The sequence below is a fragment of the Sciurus vulgaris genome (assembly GCF_902686455.1).
Source record: "Sciurus vulgaris genome assembly, chromosome: 6".
Lineage (NCBI taxonomy): Eukaryota > Metazoa > Chordata > Mammalia > Rodentia > Sciuridae > Sciurus > Sciurus vulgaris.
The window spans coordinates 120,278,829-120,301,542 of NC_136466.1; the positions used below are offsets into that span (position 1 = coordinate 120,278,829).

The 22,714-nt window shown below is 35.0% G+C and overlaps 1 pseudogene across 1 annotated transcript; it reads left to right on the top strand.

Moving 5' to 3' along the window:
- The first annotated feature begins 633 nt into the window (after window positions 1-633).
- Window positions 634-17,285, top strand: LOC306663462 (serine/threonine-protein kinase 31-like; annotated as a pseudogene). Its single transcript has 2 exons — window positions 634-658; window positions 14,372-17,285. The product of its transcript is annotated as a serine/threonine-protein kinase 31-like (transcript).
- The last annotated feature ends 5,429 nt before the right edge of the window (window positions 17,286-22,714 follow it).

Sequence of the window (22,714 nt, forward strand, 5' to 3'; positions counted from 1 at the left end):
TAAAATTCTGTCCTTATATAAATTCTGTCTATATAAATTCTGTTAGGTATTTTCATTATAATGTGCCTTGGTATGGGTCTGTTGTACTTTTGTGTATTTGGAGTCCTATAAGCCTCTTGAACTTGATTTTCCATTTCATTCTTCAGATTTGGGAAATTTTCTGATATTATTTCATTGAATAGATTGTTCATTCCCTTGGTTTGTTTCTCTAAGCCTTCCTCAATCCCATTAATTCTTAAATTTGACCTTTTCAGGATATCCCATAGTTCTTGGAGATTCTGTTCATGATTTCTTACCATCTTCTCTGTTTGGTCAACTTTGTTTTAAAGGTTAAATATTTTGTCTTCAATATCTGAGGTTCTGTCTTCCAGGTGTTCTATCCTATTGGTTATGCTTTCTATGGAGTTCTCAATTTGGTTTATAGTTTCTTTCATTTCAAGGATTTCTGTTTGGTTTTTTTTCAATATCTCTAACTCTTTATTGAAATGATCTTTTGCTTCCTGTATTTGCTCTTTTAACTGTTGATTGGTGCGATCATTCAATGCCTGCATTTGCTCTTTCATCTCATCGTTTGCTTCCCTGATCATTTTAATTATGTACATTTTGAACTCCTTTTCTGTCATTTCTTCTGCCATGCCGTCGTTGGATTTTTATAGATGTAACATCTTGATTTGTTTGGGGCATTTTCTTCCCTTGTTTTCTCGTATTGTTCAGGTATCAGTGTACCTCTGAGACATTGCAGATTTCCTCTATTGACTTACAATATCCCTGAAGATTTCTATATATATCCCCCCTTAGCCTTCAGTAGGACGAAGTCTTGGAGGAAGCTGATAATGTGGTGCTCCACAAGGAAGTTGCCTCTCTAGGGGTGGTGGCCTTCAGGTGGGTTATATTCCCTGCTAGTGTGCAGAGGTGCCTCCACTTGTTGACCAATGGTCATGCAAAGGGGAACTAGGCTGCGGGCTGAGGCAAGGCCTGTTTGGGCCTGTGTCACTGGTTTTACCGTCCTTGTTGGAAAACCTCACCCGGCAGGGAAGACTCACCCGGTGGGGAGGTCTCGCTGGTTAGTTCCCCTCCTAGAGGTTTCCTTTAATCCACAACTACCACCAGTGCTGGGCAGCTTTCCTCTGCAATGTTCCCAGGGGCCCAGACCTACCTCCTGGGCCCGGGAGCCTCACCCTTGGCAGACGAATCTCCTTAGGCTGCCCCTCCTCAGAGAATCTGCCCGCAGTCCTGGAACCTTCGCTCCGCCCCTCAGCTTGTCTCTGTGCTGCTCTTCCACCAAGAAGCCTCCTAGGTCCTGGGACCCTGCTCTGCAGCTAATCGCCTGGCTATGCGGCCCCTCCTCTGAGCAGCCACCTGGAGCCCCGTACAATCGCTCTGAGTCCCAGCGACCCGTCGCACTCCTCTTCCCATGGACTGCCGTCCAGTGTTCCAGTGCGGTCACTAGGAGTCCAAGCAACTCACTGTGAGCTTCCTCCTCCCACCAACTGCCCGTAGCCCTGGGCAGTCACTGGGAGTCCATGTGGCCCGCCCCATTCCTCCTCCCCCTCCGGGCAGCCCCCCAGTGTTCAGGAGCGGTTGCTTTGAGTCCAAACAACTCACCACTCGCGGCCTCCTCTGAGCAGCCACCTGGAGCTCTGATGCAGTCACTGCGAGTCCAAGCAACCCGCTGCGCTCCTCCTCCTCCTCCTCCTACTCCTCAGGGCTGGCCCCGGTGTTGAGAAGTGGTCTCTCTGAGTCCAAACAGCTCGCCGTGCAGCTCCTCCTCTGGCAACCGCCTGTCGCTCTGGTGCAGTCACTCTGAGGCCAAGCGACCCACTGCGCTCCTCCTCCTCCAGACGGGCATCTGGAGTTCCGGTGCAGTCTCCACAAGTCCAAGCAGCTCACTGTGCACCTCCCCTTCCTGACAGCTGCCTGTAGCCCTGGTGCAGTCCCTCCAAGCCCTAGCAACCCACCGCACTTCTCCTCCTCCTCCGGGTAGTCCCCCGGTGTTCAGGAGCGATTGCTCTGAGTCCAAACAACTCACTATGCGCCTCCTCCTCTGGGTAGCCACCCGGAGCTATGGTGTGGCCACTCCGAATCCAAGCGACCCACCGCATTTCTCCTCCTCCTCCAGGCAGCCCCCTGGTGTTCAGGAGCAGTCGCTCTGAGTCCAATTGACTCGCCGTGCTCCTTCCCCTCCTCCGGGCAGGCCCCGGTGTTCAGGAGTGGTTGCTCTGAGTCCAAACAGCTCACTGTCCACCTCCTCCTCTGGGCAGCCGCCCGGAGCCCCAGTGGGTTGCTCCAAGTCCCAGCTTCGTGCTGAGCGGCCTTCTCTACGATGCTCCCAGTTGTCCATGTTCACTGCTCCAGTGGAGGGAGGGGTGTCTCGTTGGGCAATTCTACTTCACAAAGTTCCCTGTGTTCCGGGACTATCGCCCCATCCAGACACCTCCCCAATGGGAGAGACTCACCCGGCGGCTTTGAGTTGTTCCCAAGTCTCTCAGTATCTCCTCTTCTTGAATCCTGAGTCCTAGAGCAACATGGAATGCAGCCACCCTCTAGGCCACCATCTTGAAAATCCTATTTCTTTATCTTTTCTCTAGTCTTTATTTTTCTTTCCTTTCAGTACTTTTGATTATCTGAAAATATGTAGGTGATTCTTCATTCTTCTGGAGCATACCATTATATAGTTAATAACTGAAATAGTATGTCTCAAATTCTTAGATCTGTGAAGAATATTAATTTCTCTATCAAACACAGAGTAATACATGTTTCTATTTCTCTAACACACCTGTATGCAAACTTATCACCAAAAATATCAAAATTAATACTATGTTAAGTTTGAAAAGTTTTTCTTTTTTAAATTTTTTTAAGTTGTCAATGAATCTTTATTTTATTCTTTTATTTATATGTGGTGCTGAGAATAGAACCCAGTGCCTCATACATGCTAGGCAAGCACTGTACCACTGAGCCACAACCCCAGTCCTGAAAAGGTTTTCTTATAGTTTTAAAGTTATAGTTTTGTTAAAATATTTAGAATATTCACATCCTCTACTTCAAAATTTGCACAATTATTTAGCCTTATAGATATATTTAAGTAGATTAATTGCTTGCCATTAGTTGTCTTATAAAACAGCCTCTCCAGTCCTTTATTTTGATTTTTTTCTAAAAGATCTTTTCAAATAATAAAGATTTTAAGTCTTTTGTTCTTTTGGTTGGTTTTGGTAGGTTGTATGGGTACTGTAGTACCAGAGTTCTTGCACGCTTGAGAATCCATGTTACCCTTTGTACCTGAATAACAAGGACTATTGGCAGTATTAAGGGTCATTTGGACACATTTCATTTTCCTCAAAACTTGTAGATATTGTTTGATTTCTTTTTGATAAGAAACATTGCTGTGGAGATGTTGAGAAAAACCTTAGATCTGTTGTTGTTATGAGTGTGTGTGGGGGGGAGGTATGTGAATAGGCATTCAAAGTTTTCTTTTTCATACCATATTTTACATATTTTTGGTTGTTCACTTTGTATTTAGTCCAAGAATTTATGTACTGTGATAAATCAAGTTTATCCAAGGAAGCAATGACAATTTAAATTTACCACATTAACATATTAAACTAGAAAAATGGAGTTAAAGACATAAAAACTGAAAATGATTCCATAAAATACTCATTTCTGATAAAATTTTAAATCCCAGAAAACTGGAAACAAATGGCAAGTACTTTTTAACACTCTGAAAATTAAACATTTTTCTATAGAACTTTAAATTCAATATAACAAACTAAAGAAATAAGAATATAAATCCAAATTATTTTGCTAAGATTTGTGCATATCACAATTACATCATAACTCTATAGGTGAAATTTCCTAAATCTCTGATAAGTTTGAGTGGGCAAAGGGTGATGCCTTTGTCTGAGTTGAGGGAACACTTAGAGAAGGTATGTGTTCGTGTGGGGGGTAGTATGATCTGTTTTGATATAGTGACTTTAAAGGTCCTGTGAAATATCCCTGTGATTTGTTGAGATTTGCTGAGTGAGCAGTCACATTTATACAGACGAAACTCAGAGGTTAACTCTTGCTATAGTTTTACCTCTGGAATTTATTGGCATATAGATAACAGAGGTCATGGAATTGCCTTGAGAAAGAAAATGAAAGAACATTTCTCAAAAGTTTGGTAGCAGGACTATGCTTTAGAATACCCTGGAAGACATGTTAAAATTTGTATTTCTAAAATTCTTTATTGAACAATATAGAATGCTGATAATTTGGTTGGGGGGAGTTTCAGTAAACTATGGGTAAATGTATCATACAAAACATAACAAAAATGAATTTTGTTTCCAAACAATAGTCAAACTTGACATAACATGAAACAGGTAATTATGGACCAGATATTTTATCTCTCTGTACTTATATTCCCAGAATGTAAATTATGGTAATATTAATAACTACCTCCTAGGGTTTTACAGGGCTTTGGTGCATATTAAGATGCCTACTGTTGCTAATATAAAGCAGGTGTTCCATACATTCCTTTTTCTTATTACTGTTTGACATTTCACTACTCTATGCCTGTTGTTTCATACCAAAATTTTCTCCTTCCTGAGTTGTTGATTTTTGATGTATATCAATACTTCTCAGCTGAAGTATTCTCTAAATCATATACTGAAGAGCTAAGCAGGTGGCTCTAAGTACTTCATCTTTCTCTTACATATCACATGAGTTTTCTTTTTTCCTCTCAAATTCTGCAATCATCCCTCCTCTGCTTCTGAAGTACAAGGTAAATGAGGATCTGATGCCAATCATATTATTCTTTTTATCTGTAGGAAGTATGATATACGTTTTCTTTGAGGGTATAATATTTCCTTACACTAAAAAGATACTTGAAAGCCTAGTTATGTTTTATATTACTTCTTTTATGTTAATCTAAAGGTCTTTATGAGTACTATCAATCAGATAATACAAAAGAAAATGTTCAAAGTAAAAAGAATAAAATCATTTTACTGATATTTTCTTATTTCATTTGTTTGAGTTTTTGTTTGTTTGTATTTTTCTTTTGCCTATTTTATGTTCTCTTTATTCTTTCTTACACCTGTTAGCTTTCTCAGAAAGTCCATGTGTTATATCCAATGTTGTTTATCTCCATTGTAGATTATATTTAAGCTATTTTTCAATTTTGTTTTTCTATTATGCAAAAATTATTGTTCTCCAGATTTCCATGTGTCATGTATTTTATCTACTTTAGAAATTAAAATATTTATTCAGCTTTATTGAGCTCAAATCAAATAAAATTTACCATTATCTCCATTTCTTCTTATAAATCTATTCAGTGAGAAGTGTTTTTGATTTTTCAAGGCAGACCTGATTTTTAAGCAGGTTTTTATAGCAATTTATGTCTGTTCATTTCTACAGATGATGAATAAGAATAACAAATAGGAAAAAATGTCTAATCTTAACAAATATATGTAAGTAAAACCAACAAAATAACATTTTTCACATTAAATTGACATGGGTAAAAAATAAAATTGTACATTAATAGAAGTGTAGATTTATGAACTGTAATGAAAAGTCTTATATCTGGCTTCCGGGTTCTGCTCTAACAGGTCGAGTTCACAAGTCATCACTACTACCGTCCTTATAATAACAGAAAAGCTAAACAAACTGAAAAACAACAAATTTAAATCAACTTGGGAATTGAGCTTATAGGGCAAACCACCAACCAAAATCTGTAGAGACATGTGAATGCAGAGGATCACAGTTTACTGGGATTAGAAGCCACCACCAGAGCCTGCAATCAATAGAAATACTTAAATGGCAATGGACCACTTGCTAAAGACTACATCATAGAACAGCTTGGGAATCAATAAGTCTAAAGGGGTACATTTTCGGGTGACCATCACAATTTGATAAGACTTACCTCTAGGTGTTCCAATAAGTTCTCGAATGAAGATGGAGAAAAATCACCTCATGCTTGCAGCAGGAAAATAAAAAATAGCTATTTAGCAATCTATCCACAGCATTCTGTCCCTGCTGGAAGAGATCAGCCTTGGGGGAAACTACTTCCCAGGTTCTTTGTCTGACTTACAGGAAGGTCACGTTGACAACTGGAGAACCCTCCCTGGTCTTTCTGTCTCATATAAACCAAGACCAACTATACTAAGAAACTCTTAAGAATCATGAACACTTTTGTTACAAGGTACCTGTATTGTCTATGACACAGCATAGTATTAATTGAAAGTAGAATTAATTTTTTTTATAAATCTATATTACAAACTAAAATATTTTTAAAATATAGTTGATATGGTAAGTCAAGAGAGAAATGGAATCATATAAAATTCTCAATTAAATCAGAAGGAAGAGAGAGTAGAATAAAAGGAGTAAGTGCAGTGAGTTGGAAACAGTTACAAATATGATAGATACCAATTCAACCACATTACTTTAAACATGAGAAGGCTAATACATCAATTAAAAGAAACTCGCAGAATGAATAATAATAAGACATAACTATATGTTATCTTTAAAAAATCTACTTTAAATATAAAGGCCCAAATAAAGGGATGAAAGAAAAATACACCATGCTAGCATGAATCAAGAGAAAGTTGAAGTTGGATGCAGTGGCATGCACCTGTCATCCCAACAACTCAGGAGGCTGAGGCAGGAGGATCCCAAGTTCAAAGCTAGCCCCAGTCACTTAACAAATCCCTGTCTCAAAATAAAATGTAAAAAGGGCTAAGGATGTGTTCAGTGGTAACAGCACCCCGGGTTCAATCTCTGCTACATAAAACAATGCTGGAGCAACAATATCAATTTTTAGACAAGTAGACTTCAGAACAAGGAAATTTTGTCAGAGTTAAAGTAATGCAATACATTACTCAATCAAGAGGTAACTTTCCAAGAGGACATAAGAGACCTTATGTGGGTCTGACAATGGAGCATCAAAGCACATGAGACAGATAATGCTAGAACTCAAGAAGAGCTAGACCATGCCCTGTTATAGTTGGAGACATCAAACATGGTACTTTCAGAAATAGATCCAGCAGGCAACTTATCCACCAAATGGTTAAAAATGAATCAATCACCTGAATTTAATTGACCTTTATGAAATACTTCGTCTAACAAGAGAAATTTTCATATTAATCTCAAGCATGCATGCATCACTTACCAAGATAACATTCTGGATGATATGACACACCTCAAAAAATTAGAAGAACAGAAATTATACAAAATATATACTGCAAAAGCGTAATGGGTTAAAGTAAGAATCAATGAGAGAGATGGCAAACCTTCAAGCATGTGGAGATTTAACAACATGCTTCTAAATGAAACAAGGGTCAAAGAAGCTCAACAAATTAAAATCACTTCAAACTAAATGAAAACACAACTCATCAAAATTTACCAAATACAAAAAAAGCAGTGCTTATGGGGAATTTTATAGTATGTAATACATATAATGGAAAAGAACAATGATCCAAAATACTATAACCTTCCACATTAAGAATCTAAAGAAAAGTTGGGCACTGTGGTACACACCTATAATCACAGATACTTAGGCTGAGACAGAAGGACCACAAGTTTGAGGTCAGCCTAGAGACAACTTGGCAAGACCCTGTCTCAAAATAAAAAATAAAAAGGGCTGGGGATGTAGCTCAGTGGCCCTGGATTAACTCCATAGTACTGAAAAAAAAAAAAAAAAAAGTCTAGAGAAATAGAAAGTCTAGAGCAATATAAACCTAAAGAAAGTTCAAAAATAATAAAAATTAGAGTAGAGATTAAATATAAAAGGGAAAGTAATAGGGAAAATTAATAAAACCAAAAGTTGAATATTTGATAAAATCTAGGCAGGTTAACCATAAAAAGAGAAGGCATAAAGTGCTAAAATCAAAAATGAAAGGCCATTGTCTAGTTATCCTGTGGACATAATAATAATGAAGAAATATTATGAACAACTATATTTGCAAATTTGGTAACACATAAAATGAATAAAAATTCTTGGGACAGAAACTACAGCACAAAGTCACACAAAGAAAAATAATTTGAACAAAACTACATGTATAAAATAAATTGAATCAACAATAACCTTCCTACAAGTGAAGCACTAGGCCCAGATAACTTCACCAGAGAATTTTTCCACACATGTAAGGAAGACTAATACCAATTCTCTACAATCTCTTTAAAAAAAAAAAAAAAAAAAAAGAAGAAGCAATGTTTTTACAGGCTTATTTTTAAAAAACACAATTATTTTCCCACAGACAAGCTATAAAAAATATTCTTCTTTAATTTCTCAACAGTTTTTTCTTTTTAATCTTTCCTGCGTGTGTTTTTACTGTTTGGGTATATGGAGAAACTGTAAGAAATTAGAAAAGAGAGAGTTCAGTATGAATCAAATTTCTAATGTGACCTAGTCTGACAAAACAAGAAAAAATTCAAAGCTATTGAATCACTTTCAAGTTCTCCTAAATATGTGAACGTACTTATGATGTTTCGTAATTGTTAAGACTAGAGATGGTGTATGAAATTCTTGGCCCAATGTCTGACATGTGGTAAGGGTACTCTAGTAACTTTTTGGTTAGGTAAATAGTAAGTTTTGATAAGAAGAAACCACAAAAATTCAGATCATATTTGAACATAAATATTAAAATAATATAAAGATTTTCTTTTGTCATAATAATTTAACACATTTTAATTAACCCATTCTTGTAACTTTTATGAAAAAAACAAGTACTAACATATTTTTATATTTTATAAAATAAAAATTATATAACAAGAAATTATTAAGTTCACTTATTATTGTCAAGGGTCTTATTTTTTATAGTTCTCTAACATCATTTTCATAAACAATGAACTCTTACAATTTTTTGAGATTTCAGTTTTCCAGAATTTTTTCATACATTTTCTCAGTGAGTGACAGATAAAGTCTTTCACATTCTGGAACAGGGTTTATCTTACATGGAAAGGATAAATTTAAGAAGCTACTAATTTGAAGTGATTGGTTCATTCATAAGTATTATCATGTTATAGTTTTATTTTTCCTTTCATAGATAGGAAGCTCAAACAAACAAACTCCATTATACTATCCACAAAACCAAACACGCACTTCAACAAACTCTGCTGTAGTTATTTCTTTCACATGTACTGCTGGTAAACTATTAAAGAAATCCTTGTCATCATCAAAAGTCTATTATTAAGTTTCCAAATTACATCAGTTATAAAATTTATTCAAGCATAATAAATAGTCCAAATATAGTGATTTAACCAAATATGAAGTTATTTTTCTCACTTTCAGGAAATCTAGTCACCTTGACTAGCACATTGTTGTCATCAAACTCATTCTAGTTTTCTATCAACTACTCTTATGTGTGGTTGTCATTTTTATTGCCGTTCATTAGTCACGAGATATGTGCTAGTAGTCTGGCCCCCAGTTCATGTTCCAGGCAGGAAGACAAAGGAAGTGAGGAGGAGGAAAAGGCATCACAGTAAATTTTCATGATGTTGCATTGTTTATGATTATCCATGCTATCTGCAGTGTAGGCTGGGGAATATAGGTTTTACCTGGGTAATTTTCCCTGTCAAATAAACCTAGAATTCTTTCAGTAAGGAGGAAGGGAATAGATTTCAAGGTAACAACCAGCAGTGTCTTTTACATTGAGAAATTCATGTTTGGTCATTTCTACCACTATGAACTGGCTGCTCCAGAATTCTATGCAATTGACAGTGAAGTTTTCAATGAAAACTCATCAATCTACTAAAGATCATTGGCCTTGGAAACAATAAGTATCACTTTCATTTTATGTTTGACTCATGTTAAGTGATTTACTTAAGATTATCTTGTCTTTTTGCTGCTGAGGAAACATGTAATTGTACAATATTTCTCAGTTAATTAGTGGGAGTCCATTTATTTGAACTCATATGGGTAGTTCTCAAACCTTAAGGTATATAGCAATTACCTGGGGCTCTTGGTAAAAAATAAGGAGTCTAAACATTCACTTCCAGAGATACAGATTCAGTAGATCTAGAACAAGATTCTGAGTTAATGTAAATTATTTAAAGTGCTACAAGTGAATTGTGATACTGAAAGCCCACAAATCTTATTTTAAGAAACATTATATCAAGCAGTTTGACCATGACATTAGAACTTTTCAAGAATATGTGTTATCTGTTAAGGTACATTAAGAAGAAACATTTACTGAAAATATTTACAAATTCAAAAATGTTTTAGAATACAGTTCCCTCTTCTAAGAGCAATATATGTCCATTGGCTTTCCTAATTTTGTATGATGGTAAAATAATCAAAGTACATGAATATTTATATTGTATTTTGAATTGTACTCTACATCTCTCACCCTGACACCATGACCATAGCACAGTCCCTCATCAGCTTATTTACCTAGATTTTGCAAGAGCTAATTAAATGCCTCTTTAACTGCATTTTCATTAATAGGTGTAGATGTCATAGACTCTAAGCTGAAATACACTGTAGAGGGCACAATTGCTGTCATCTCATTTTATTAAAACAAATAAACAAACAAAAAGCTGCAGAGAGAGTAAGGGATTTTCCCCAAAGTTTCAGTAAATAATGGAATTGGAATTTGTAGAATTGAAGTAAAAAGTAATCTAAATGATTCCATTCAATTCAAAATAGTTCTTGTGAATTATATCAAATTTAAAGAATGAAATGTTTAGCAGGGCATGGTGGCACATGCCTGTAATCCCAGCAGCTTGGGAGACTGAGACGGGAGGATCATGAGTTCAAGGTCTGCCTTGGCAATGGTGAGGCACTAAGCAACTCACTGAGGCCCTGTCTCTAAATAAAATACAAAATAGGGCTGAGGATGTGGCTCAGTAGTGGGGTACCCCTGAGTTCAATCCCTGACCAAAAACAAAACAAAAAATAATGAAATGTTTAGAAAAGAACTATGTAGCCATTCCAAAAAGGAAAAGAAAATTAAAAAAAAAAAAAAAATTGGAAGCTTAGAGCAGCATTAAACCTCAGAATAAAATTCATCCTAGTCAAGCCTCTTTTGATTTCAAGTGAAAGAATTCTAATCAAGCTACTCTAAGTACCAATAAGAGAATTTATTGGAAAGGTCCAAAAATATCTTAGAAACCCCAGGTGGGATCTCTTAGCTTATCTCACAAATGCCTTGGTTCCAGGAAATGGAAAGGTATCAGCAATCAATATCCACTTTATTGTGGAAAGTATGGACTACATCTGTGACTTCCTAATATTGGATGCAAGGATTGGACAGGTTCACTGACCTAATCACAGCAGCCTCAGACAAAGGCAGACTTCCCAACTTAGAAACAAAGCTCAAGTCTGCACTAACCGGGGTTAGAAGTCTCTTATCTTCTGCATAGCACAGAACTTTACTTTCAGCACCTAGACCCAAGGAGTGTTGATTGTAAACATAGTAAGTTGGCATTTCAAATGTCAATAGAAGTGAGGCAGCTTTTTTAAAATTAAGTGAATAGGCACAAATATCATGAGCATGTAAATTTTAAAAATATACTGAGTTGTCAGATAATTTATTTTCCATGAAATGGTAAAGAAATAAATTTTGATTAGATGTGATATCATTTAATCATCTTGTTTATAATAAAAGTTATTTTGTCATGAGCCAAGTCAAAAGAGGAGTGAAGACACAGAATTTTCACAGGCATTTCTTATTACTATATGAAATCTTAGCAACTCTAATTCTAGAACATTATAAGAGATTAACAATAGATATATTAAAATGCTTCAGTACCATATTCATAACATTATATCAGAAACTAAATGTTCTAAAGAGGTGGGTGTTTCAAAAATTCAGGCATATAAACACATAAGAACATTATACAGTCATTAAAAATGTATTTTTTGAAGATCAAATTTTTAAAGTGAAGAAATGTCAGAAAAACAAATAAAAAAGGTTACGTTGGATTTTTAAGGTTAAAAACCATTAAAAAAGAGAAAATTCCAAACTTTTTAGAGAAAATAATACTTGAACAAGAAAATATTAGTTCTAAATCTATGTGTCCCAAACCAACATAACTGAGGGAAAAAACACACACACACACAATTAAAAACTTCCAGGAATACCAGGAAAACTGAATGTAAACACTAGGATATTAAAAAACTAGACATGCATTGTTTTTTCAAACTCATCAGATTTGGAAAAGCAAAATAAAAAATCAGAGCAATATAGAAAAGAGACACCAGAGAGGGAAGGGAATTGAGAATGATTTATATTCTACAAATAATGAGATTTGCACTTGTAATTACATCTATTCCATCTATACAAAATTTGATTGTCTTTGTTTTGCTAATTGCCAAAAATAAAAATTCCCCAATATAAAAGTGTAGTTTACTATCTCTAAGTTTCTAGAAATGTTACTGTACTGTCTTCTACTTTTTACTGCTACCACTAAGAAATCTCTTTTTTTGTGTCAGTCTTTTAAGTTGGGTTTTTTCCTTCCTTTTTTTTTTTTTTTTTTTTTGTCTACTTCAAAATTTTCTCTTAGTATATTTTGTTCTAGACTGTAAAAGTTTTTCTTTTCTTTTTTTTTTTTTTTTTTTTAACTACCAGATATGCATTGATATTACCAGAATTGATATCTCTTCCACATATTCTCTAACAGCTTTATTTTTTTTCCGGAATTCTGATTTTATATAATGTGTATATTGAGAATATTTCAATTTATCAATGCTTCTTTTATATTTTACATCTTATTACATTATGAGTGTTATTCTGTATCTTGATCCTTGCTTGCACTGTACAGAGCATTTCTCGTGTCTGTTTACTTTCATGGACCATTAAAATCCAGACTCTGTACTAACACAAATCTATAGGTTTTCCACAGAAAGATGCTTGCTTCTGCTTGTATTTCTTACAATCCATATAAACTATGTTTCTGAATTTTCAAGATTACTCTTATCTTGCTCCTAGCACAAATAAACATTTTCTCCAGTGTTATTCAGTATACTATTTGACTATATGGGAAATTTTGCCAAACAAATAGTCTATTTTATTATTGTTTTGGGATTAGAATTGTACACGACAGTTTCAATATGTTCTGTGCTTTCGTAGTATTTACTTAGAATTTTGGACATATTTCAATAACTATAAGAGTAGACATGGTGTCATGGCATTTAAAAATATATTCGGATTTTTTTATAATAACTTTTGAGATAAATTTGCATGTTATAAAATTTACCATCTTATAGCGTTTCAATTCAGTTCATTTTGTAGTGTTTCAATTCGCAGAATTATTTAACAAACGTCACTAATTGTGGGACATCTTTTTCTTCCCCCAACAAAACTCCATAACCACAGAAAATTACCACCCATTTCTCACTCCCACAGTCCTTGGTTACCTCTAATCTACTTTCTGCTTCCATGGATTTGATTACTCTGGACATTTCACACAGTTGATTCATACAATGTATGGCTGTTTATGCTGTCTCCTTTCATTTAACATGTTTTCAAGGTTCCTTCACATTGTGACATGTGTCAGTGCTTCATTTATTTTACTGTGAATAATACTCCATTGTTTGACACAGTATGCTGAATAATGCTACCTTCCCAAAGTATCCATACCCTAATCCCTGGGACTTCGGAATATGTCTTGAACATAGTACAAACATTGTTTGTAAAGACTCTGCAACTGATAACTGTTTATATTAGCTACAAAAAGCCCCAAATACCTAGGAATAAATTTAACCAAGAAGGTGAAAGATCTCTACACTGAACTATAAAATATTGATGAAAAAATTAAATAAGATGCAAAAATGGAAAATATTCCATGGTCACCAAATGAAAGAATTAATATTACTAAAATGTCCATATTCCCCAAAGCAATTTCCAGACTCAAGGCATTCCCTACCATGTCAATGACTTTCTGCACATAAATAGAAAAAAATACTACTGTAATTTTTATGGAACTATAAAACAACCCAAAAGACAAAGCAATCTTGATCAAAAAGATAAAGGTAGGGAGATCACACCATTTGTCTTCAAAATATTCTACAAGGCTGTAACCCATATCATGGTATTGGTGTAATAGTATTGTTGCTTTGGGACCTTACATTTACAAAGTAACCTAACTATGAAACTTCTAGAAAGCATAGAGGAAAATCTATATGACATATATCCAAGCAAGAAATTTTTAGAGAAGATCTCAAAATCCACAGACAACAAAACCCAAAATGGACAAATAGATAAAATAGAAAAAGTATCAAACAGTAACTGGAAAACAAGCCTATTAACAATTGGCTAAGGACATATATAGACATTTCTCAAAAGAAGATATATAGGCACAATGTGGCTGAGGGCTTTCTACTGTGGCAGGCAGTGGTCTGAGGGTTCAACATGTGGAGCCAGGGCCACTTTTCTAGAGCATCTGTGATGGAAAATGTAAGTCGAAGATGTGTTTGGAAGACATATAGAAGATGCAGTAACATTTTGGGCCCAGAATATCAATAGAAATAAATATATCATGAAGATTGGTTCTTGACTCTGAAATTTGTCCTCATGTCAATTCAGTTTTTGGGAACCTTGATTTATGGTGCATTATTTTCTGAAGATGAGTGTTGGTACAGATGCAAAGTACTGAGAATCATCAGTGATGAAAAGTATCTGGTGAGGTATATTGACTATGGAAACTCTGAAATTCTAAACCGATCTTACATAGCAGAAATTACTTTGGAGCTGCAATTTTTAAGTGTTGCCAAAACGTATAGACTTTGGGGACTACAGATTCCTTTTGACCAAGAAGTTACCCAGTTTGATCAGGGCAGAACCTTTTTGGGGAGTTTGATTTTTGAAAAGGAAATAAAAATGAGAATCAAAGCAACCTATCAAAATGGAATGATTATTGCTCAGACTGTATGAGTGTTGATAAAGGGGAAGAGATGGCTAAGAATTTGCAGAAAAATGCAAACTCTTCTAGCCCTAACACCTGTGAGGGGAGAAAAAAAATCAGATTCTAGTCAACTTGCTCTCAGGAACCTCAAGAACCCCATTCCCTTGTGAGGCCACAGATCAAACCAGTCAACCTTCAATAGGCCAAAGGGACGTTTAAATGGAAGACTGATTTTTGATTTGAAGAATGAAAATGATGTAGGAAATCCTGTGACATTTTCAAAGGAAAGTTTGGCTGTTGGTGACTTTAATTAGGGTCAGCCTGGCAAAAATTAAGCAGGACCAGACACTGATTGAAGAGAATGCAAAACTTAAGACAGAGAAGGAGTTTTTTCTCAAAAGTTATAAGACATTAGAATTGAAAGTAGAATAGATTTCCCAGGAGCTGCAGCAAGAGAAAGCAGCTACCATGAATTTGACTAAACATTTAGAAAGCACTCTAAAGACTCATGTAGATACCAGAATGAAAAATCTGGAAGCTAAGTTGGAAAATTGAAAGAAATTAGGGGTGTCAATATCAGTGTTTGTTTTGGAAATGACCTTTTAGAGGCTATAGAAGTGTTGGATGAAGGGTGGATTACTACTCTAGCTTCTTTGAATGAATTAGAAAAAATTGGGGCAGAATACAGTCTGGCTCAGGAGAAGATCCAAACTTGTCATGATGTGAATGAAGGGACTGTTTTGATTACCAAATGAAATGCAGTACAACAGAAGCTATGTTTGACAGTAGAAGTTTTATTCTGGAAGTGGATGTGTTATCGCTTAATAAATGCTAAAAACATTGCAGGGTTTATCAGCCTCTTTAGAAGCAGTGTATGGACAGGGCAAAGAAGGAACCAATTCCAAAGAAATACTTTGAAAATTTTATGAGCGGAAGTGTGATAAAAAACAGGAGTTCACCAATGTGAGGAGTGAATCCAATGCTTCTCTGAAGCATCTTGTAGTATGGTTCCAGAGCACCCTGAAGGTTTTTGATCATCTTTGGCAGAATCACTGACTTCTGAAGACATAATTGGTAATATTGATGAAATCCTAGAGAAGACTGAGTCCTGTATCTGCAAAGAACTGGAAATATCTCTGATTGAGCAAGGTGATGCAGATAAGGTGATCATTTTAAATATTTACAGTCAAGTGCTAAGAAGATCTATTCAGAGAATAGGCTCATTGCCACAGTACAATCCAGGTACAGGAACAGTGCTGAGTTTAAAAAGCAGATTACTGAATATTTAAGTAAAAGCCCCCAATGTGGATCACTTGCTGTCCATTGAGAAGATATTGAAAGGCTTAAAAGCTTGACTAAGATGGAAATTGGTTGAAAAGAACAATTTGGAAGAATCTGATGACCATGATGGATCAGAAATCAAAAAACTAAAACAAAACTTTACTCAGTTGCACAACAAGTTCTTTCAGGAAATTTATCAAGAGAGGGAGGAATATGAGAAATTGAATAGCTTGGCACAGAAATGGTTCCCTGAGCTCCTCTGCTTCATCCTGAATTAGAATTGTTTAAATACATGAACTCTGGTGGTCTTCTTACTATGAACTTGGAACACGATATTCTTGATGCTGAGCCCGTGAAGGATCTTAGCAGCAAGTGTCTTTTGGTGTGCTCTGAAGTTAATGGGCAGACAATTCTTTTAAAGGGCTATTTTGTGAATGTTGACACAGAAGCCAAGGTGATTCAGAGGGCAGCTACCTATCACAGAGCTTGGAGAGGAGCTAAAGAAGATTCTGGGTTACTGCCATTGATATTCCTGTTTTTGTGTAAGTCTGATCCTATTGGCTTATCTGATGGTCCCATATGATCCTAGGGCAAACCTGAGTGCTATTCAAGCCAGTGTTCCTTTAACTTCAAAAGAAATTTAAAGATTATGAAAGGTGTTGTCCAGGGCCTGCACACATTGCACAAGGCTGACATAATTCATGGATCCCTTTGTTAGAACAATGTATTTGCTTTAAATCATGAACAAGGAATTGTTGGAGATTTGGACTTCACCAAATCTGTGAGTCAGCGAACCTCAGTGAACATTATGGTTGGTGACTTGTGTTTGATATCACCTGAATTGAAAATGGGAAACCCTCCTTCAAGTTCAGACTGCCTTTTGTTGTGGCTTTCTGTTCAAAATCAGGAATTTGAGACAAATGAAGATGGAACCCCCAAAGTGGATCAGTTTCATTTGGATGATAATGTCAAATCCCTCCTCTGTAGCTTGATGTATTTTAGAAGTTCAATGGCTGCTGACCAAGTTCTGAATGCTGACTGTTTCTTGCTACCTACCGAGGGGGAAATCAATTCCAAACCCAGAAAAAGAGGTTGAGTATACTCAATATAAAAAGGACAACGAATTAAAGATGGAGAACTTGGATAAATATAAAGAAAAGACAAGAAATGGTGAAGACAACATTTTATAAATTAGTATTCTCTTGATGTTGCAGATCTTCCTTTTAGAAACTTTGTTTAGTTTGGTTAATAGACAAAAGATCTGGAAATGTTCTGGAACTAATTGGATTTCATCTTTGGTATTCAGGTTGTAAAAAAATAAGAAATGTTTGGCTATGCCTAAAATATATATATATATACATATATATGTATATTATATATATGTATATATATACATATAAACAGCCAAAAGATACATGCAAAGATACTAAACATCTCTAATTACTAGAAAGGCAAATTAAAACCAAAATGAGATATGATCTTTCACTCATCTGATTGTGTATTTTCAAAATAATGAAAAATTATGTTGATTATGATGTAAAGAAAAAGAACACTTATACACTTATGATGATATGTAATTTATTAGAATCATTTTGAAAACAGTATGGGGTTTTTCAAGGAACTTAAAATAGAATTCCCATGAGTCAGCAAACCCACTATTGGGTACAAGCCCAAAGAAATTTATTTCAGTGTGCAGAAGAGATAGACACACCCCTGTGTTCATGGTAGCATTATTCACAATAGCCAAGATTTGGAAATACCATAAATGTCCACCAGCAGATGAGTGGATTTTAAAAATGTGATCAAATATATATGATGGAATACTATTCAGCTATTAAAAAAACAGGAAATTATGTCATTTGTGACAACATGGGTGAACCTATAGGACATTATGTAAAGTGAAATAAGCAATGAACAGAAAGACAGATATTGTATAATCTCACTTAAATGAGAAAATCAAAATCATTGAATTCATAAATAGATAAAATAAGGGTGCCCCAGAACCTGGGGCAGAGGGGGAAGAATGAAAGGGGTAATGTTTATCAGAGGGTTCAAAATCACAACTATGCAGGAGGAGTACCATTCTATTATTCTATCACACAGACTGACTATATTTAATAAGTTACGTTTTCAAGTACCTATAAGAATTTTGAATGTTCTCATCACAAAGGAATGATAAACATTTAAAATGACAGATAAGTTAATTGCTCTGATATGAACCATACAGATGTGAACGTGCATCAAAACATCATATTGTACCCCCCAAATATATACATTCATCATTCATTAGTTAAAAATAAAACTTTTTTCAACAAAACCATCAAGACATTTATTACCTACTTCCCATTTTTTACAACAATATTTTCCTATGAAGTACAAAAAGAAATTTTTAAAGTGACAACTTTCGAATTTCAGTAACATTTTTACTTTTGTTAAGTAATGTTTGAACATATGAGGTTCAGAAGGAAAGGAGAACCAAATTATTGGAAAGTTAGGGGAAAGGGATCCCAGTTACAGATTTGCATAAGCTTAAATTGTGTCCTTAAATCTATACTACATGAAAAGCAGAACCTAAAAGCTATATGCTCAGATATTTAATAGAGGAACTTTACAAAGTATTGAATATACAGCCTGGCTTCTTCTTGCTACTTATAGAAAAATAAGAGGATGAGAAATTAAATGAAGAATTAATAAGCTCTATAAGACTTGATGATTTGGAAAGCTTCTTACATATTCAGGTTTCAGAAGACACTAAGCTTAGTAGATTCACTGTCAGGAAAGTTTTCTCCAGCAAGAAAACAAAGGCATGAATAAAATACTTTTTGCTAATGATATATTTTCTAATGCCTTTTAAGGAACAAAAGATCACAGTGGCAGGATTCAGTTGTGAAGAGTGTTATTTGAAAAGATCAGGAGATTAGATATTTGACTCATGAACCCCCTCAACAGCTATCTAAGCAAAAATGAGGAATGTAGATGACATTATCTAGGAGACACATGTAGAGGAGGCTTTTATCTAAAAGGGTGAGCATTCAAAATACATGAAAGATCCAAAGAGTTCTTGAATTTTATATCAGCACAAACACTGATATCTTGGGCTGAAAGAGTAGAGAAGACAAAATGAAAGATGACTGTCAGACTCCTGAAGTTCTACAGGCAGGGAACAAGATAATAACACTACTCAGCTTCAGATGAATTATCGTCTTGGAAAACAGAAAGTGTGACTCCAAGGTGGGGCATTGATTCCAGAGGACGGAGCCAGAAATGATAAAGTCTTATTCTTGAATTACAAAATTTAATGTTTTCCCATCTGGAATTCAAATTTACTTAAGAAGGGTGACTACTTTTGTTCTTTGCATATTTTCTCTTTTTGAATGTCTGTTAACTGTTATCCCATATCTGTCTTACCACTATATCTCTGGAAGCATATACAGTGGTCCCCTCTTATCTGCATCTTTGCTTTCTGCAATTTTTTACCCAAGTTCAACTGCAAACCAAAAATTTTAACTGGAAAATTTCAGAAATAAGCAACTTGTAAACTTTAATCTACTTTTATTGTGATATTCTGATTGTTTCTATTTTATATCTAGCTCTTGTTTTAAACTCTTATTGTGCCCAATTTATAGATAAACTTTATCTCAGGTATGTAAGTATAGGGGGAAAACAGAATGAATAGTTTGATGCTAGCTATGGTTTCAGGTAGCTACTGGAAGCCTTGGAATGTAGTCCTGTGAATAAGGTGGGCCTATATAACTTATTTTCCAGTTTCACAGATCCTAAGAAGAATTTGAGCTGGGAAAAAATTTTATTTAAGAACTGGAGGAGATAATTAAGATGAAGGTATATATTAAGAAACTCACCTATGCTTAATTTAGATAAATTAAATGATAAGATTTGACACTTTTGCATATGGACAAAATCACCTAAGGACATATCTCTCAGAATTTGTATCTTCAATGATGTGTGATTGTATTTGAAAACTTGCCTAATCTAAATTACAAAGATTTAATCCTATGACTCCTATCATAAGGTTTAACTTATAAAAAGATTACACTCCATTTATGTATGATCTACCTAAATGTATAAATGCATTCTACTGTCATGTACAACAAATTAGAGCAAATTAAAAAATTTAAAAAGATAGCATTTGCTTTTAAAATTGCATGCAAATTAATAAAATACTTAGCAATAAATAAAAATTAATACATTTAATTCTTGTTTCTCAACCATCCAAAGGTATTTGTTGCTGAGTTGTGTACTTTAGAACTATGCTAGATGAAGGACTATTTTTCCTGGAGATATGCTGGATGATGTTTTATAACAGTCATAGTCTATAAGAAACTAAATTATAACAAATGATAAAATCTAGCCTTTATCATTGCTTTATATTGTTCTGTGCACACAGACTTTTGCATGTTAGGACACTTCCTGATTTATCAAATGTATTTGGTTACTGTAATGAGACTAAGTCAAACTGAAAATGGCATGGTGGGGAAATTCCATATAGAACTGAGGGTTATAACAAACCTAGAGACACAGGATTTGTACAAGTCTGTTACAGTGGCTTCTAATCTTTCTTAGAATATCTGATTTTATTATCAACAAAACTCCAGAAATTTTCGAAATAAGTATTTTACATTGAATATGGAAGTTATATACATTTTAGATATAGGATGGAAGTTATGCATGTGATTATGTATCTTCATTGTAAATTATGAATTTGATGGGCATATGGTTTGACAGTCCAGTTTCTGTGAATCTGATTTATCCAAAAGGCACATGCGTGTACATGCACACATACACATACAAAACTGAAATAATTAATTTGACAAATCTGGAAAAAATAGAAGACTTTTTAAAAAAAATCACTGTATTGCCTTTAGACTCATGAACTTTTAGATTTGGAGAAGGATATTAGAGATAATCTAATCATGTATTTCTCATTGTGGTTCATATACAATGGGTGCTGCATGTAAGGTTGGAAAGTGATTTTCGTAGGGTTCGAGCACTGATATGATCCACCCCAGAGCACAGTTTAAAATAAAACAAGATTTACCCATAAAAAGCATGAAAAGGTGGGAGGCTGAGGCAGGAGAATTGTGAATTCAAAGCCAGCCTCAGCAACTTAGCGAGACCTTATCTACAAATAAAACAAATGGTTGAGGATTTGGTTCAAAGGTTGAGTGTGTTGAGACTAATGACACGTTAGCTAACTCAGGCTGACTCCTTACTCCCTGGCGGGTGAGCAAGATCAAGGCCTCAAAGGTGGTTTCAAAGGTTAATGACGATAAGCCCGACTACCGTCAGGGATTGGTTAACAACAGTTCCCCAACGTGATCAGCTCCTGCTTGCCATTTAGTCCTATGGGACTCTCACCTGCGTGAACCCCCCTGCCTTGCTGACCTTTAAGCTGACTGGAGGCCTAGCCTCCACCCTACATAAAAGTTGTGTGACTTCCTCAATAAACCAGTTCCTGCTGTGACTGGTCTCCCTGACGCTCTGATTGTCCTCCGCCTGGAGGGCTGGGTGCAGGGAGTCAGTCGGCCCTACCTTTCCCGGTCTGGCCTTGTTGGGGAGTGCTCCCTTCCCTTGTTGCTGGTCGAGAAGAACAAGGGGGCTAAAGACCCCAACATGAGTGCCCTGGATCTAATCCCTGATTAATTAAAAAAAAAAAAAAGACAAAAAACAAAACAACAACAACAAAAAAAAAACATGAAAAAAAGAGCCTATATATTTTTTCCTTTTAACTACATGAAGAATATTTGAATATTTTTCCCATGACAGCTATTTAATTTTTAAAATACGTATATTGATGTCCTATTTTCCCATGAGGATGGTTTGAAAGGTTTTTCTATAATGACATGTCACAAGTTCAGTAAAAATATTTTCATGTCTCTGAAATGTCTGTTTTTTCATGTAATTGTTTAGTATTGCATATAAAAGATGATCAATGAGTGAGATGAATTTCAGTGGGTAGACGTGATATATGCATTTCTATCAAAAAACATCGTAAGACAATTGTTTTTAAATTTCTACTCTATACTTTTACTTACTTAAAATGAAACTTTCCATTTGTCCAAATAATATATCGTTAACATTTTTCTAACACCTCTTTATTTCTAAAAAGGATGTCCCTGTCTTTAAGTGATATGTGGCCATATATGAAAACTCACCTAATCTGAATTACAAAGATTTAATCCTATGAATCTATGATAAAGTCTTAAACTTGAACTTTTGGCAATCAACAATACCAATAAGGAATGTAAAGACGTTATTTGTTTTCATCACTGTTTCTATCAGGAGTTTGTCAGATGCTCTCTTTTAAACTATTGAAATATAAAGAGAGTATACTTTACAATGTTATTCTTCCTTAATTTACTACTAAAAATTATAGTGCTGAAATCAGGGAAACAATTAACTAATACTTTATTTTTTAATAATTTATTTATTTTGATTCATTGTAAACAAATGGGATGCAATTTGTTGCTCTGGTTGTAGAGTAGAAGTAGAGTCACACCATTTGTGTAATCATACATGTACATAGGGTAATGATGTTTGTCTCATTCTGTTATTTTTCCTTCCCCCTACTCCTCTCACCCCTATTTTTTCCTCTATACAT